This window comes from Palaemon carinicauda, chromosome 36 (assembly GCF_036898095.1).
Source record: "Palaemon carinicauda isolate YSFRI2023 chromosome 36, ASM3689809v2, whole genome shotgun sequence".
NCBI classification, from domain to species: Eukaryota; Metazoa; Arthropoda; class Malacostraca; order Decapoda; family Palaemonidae; genus Palaemon; species Palaemon carinicauda.
Genome location: NC_090760.1, coordinates 9,379,372 through 9,381,871, shown reverse-complemented (window position 1 = coordinate 9,381,871; position 2,500 = coordinate 9,379,372).

Sequence of the window (2,500 nt, the reverse complement as noted above, 5' to 3'; positions counted from 1 at the left end):
AGAGAGAGAGAGAGAGAGAAATATTCTTGTATAAAGAATGTACATTATGAGAGAGAGAGAGAGTAGAGAGAGAGAGAGAGAGAGACCAAAGCAACACATCATCATCTTGGACGTCTGTGTCTGTGATTTGAACAGTGTTAAGAGGTCTAAATCATGCAAATCATTTCCACCCCTTGAACACCCAACCACACCTGCCCGAAGGTAAAGGCTCAAGGTAATGTCTTACTGTATACAGAGACAAAGTGTACGCGACCCGCCAAAAATCACGGTTAAATACTTGGATATGCACACACACACACAGATTCAATCCTTTTCTCTTCTTTTCCTTACTAGTGCATGGCAATTTGTGGAGATTGTGGTATGACTATTCCCTCATCCCTTACCCGAGGGACGGGGAGAGACCGATTAGTCATACGTTTGGCAATGCCACTCAGTGTCGTAGGAAAGAAACATTATATATTATAGAAATATTTATATATATATACATATATATATATATATATATATAGAGAGAGAGAGAGAGAGAGAGAGAGAGAGAGAGAGAGAGAGGCTCTTTTTATATAAAGGAGGTTATTTCGCCTTAACAACTATTACGATTTTTTTTCTTCCAGGTAAAAATAATTAAATTTGTCATATTCTTAATCAGTCCTAAGATTAATAAAGCTTCAGACATCCGGCAAAACTGCCTGAATATCCGCTAATTAAACTGAAACCTAAAATTTAAAAAAAGATTCATCCAACGATAAATATTCCACATTATCTTAAAAAGGATGACATTTAAAACCTTTAAAACTAACCTGACATTAAAATAACCTTGTCTTGAAGCTTTCCTGACAGGGGACTGATTTGGTGACCTTTGCTTCTCCAAAAACTTGGATACAATTAAGGGACAAAGAGAAGAAGACACGATGCTTTGGTTCAAGTTAATCTTAGTTGTATTTTTTTTTTTCTTGAAGGTAAAGAGCAACAGAGATACCTTAAAGGAGCTCTATTATTATCTATTTTCGCCTAAGAGAATGGAAAATAAAATTTTCACTAAATATGACTAGTTTCGATGAGATTACAGATACGAATTTTCGCAAATAGAAAATAAAATTTTCATTACAATAAGACTAATTTCTAATAGAATTGAGAACCAAATTTTCACAAGATAAGACAAAATTATATAAGAATAAAAATTAGATTTTTCACTAGAATAAGACTAAATTATATATGAATAGAAAATAAAATTTTCATTATAATAAGACTAATTTCTATAAAAATGGGTAATCAAATTTTCACAAGAATAAGAAAAAATTATATATGAATAGAAAATAAAATTTTCATTACAATAAGACTAATTTCCATAAGAATGGAAAACCAAATATTCACCAGAATAAGACTAAATTGTATAAGACTAAAAAATAGTATTTTCACTAGAATAAGACTAATTTCCATAAGACTGGAGAATCAAATTTTCACAGGAATAAGACCAAGTTGTATATGAATAGAAAATTAAATTTTCATTATAAAAAGACTAATTTCTATAAGAATGGCGAACAAAATTTTCACAAGAATAAGAAAAAAATTATATATGAATAGAAAATAAAATTTTCACTATAATAAGATTAATTTCTATAAGAATGGAAAACCAGATTTTCACAAGAATAAGACAAAAATTGTATATGAATAGAAAATAAAATTTTCACTAATATAAGATTAATTTCTGTAAGAATGGAGAACCAAATTTTCACAAGAATAAGACCAAATTATATATGAATAAAAAATAAATTTCGACTAGAGTATGACTAATTTCTATAAGAATGGAGAACCAAATATTTACAAGAATAAGACCAAATTGTATAAGAATAGAAAATAGATTTTTTCAAATAATAAGATAAATTTTTTGCATATGTTGATTCTGCATAAGCAAAAGTAATATTAATTCATTAACGATTATAATCCAAAATATAAATAAAAACATTATAATAATAATAATAATAATAATAATAATAATAATAATCATAATAATAATAATAATTATTGTTATTATTATTGTTATTATTATTATTATTATTATTATTATTATTAATGGCTAAGAAGCTACAACCCTTGTTGGAAAAACAGGATGCTATAAGACCAAGGGCTGCAACAAGGAAAATAGCCCAGTGGGGAAAGGAATACAAGAGAAGTAATAAATATTTTGAAATAAAATATTTCAAGAATAGTAATAACATTAAACCAAATCTTTCACATATAGACTATAAAATGAGGAAGAGAAGTAAAATAGAAAACAAGTCCGAGAGAGAGAGAGAGAGAGAGAGAGAGAGAGATATTCTTGCATCGAGAATGCACATTATGTGAGAGAGAGAGAGAGAGAGAGAGAGAGAGGGAGAGAGAGAGATATTCTTGCATTAAGAATGTATATTATGAGAGATATTCTTGCGTTGAGAGAGAGAGAGAGAGAGAGAGAGATTCTTGCATCAAGAATCCACATTATGAGAGAGAGAGAGAGAGAGAG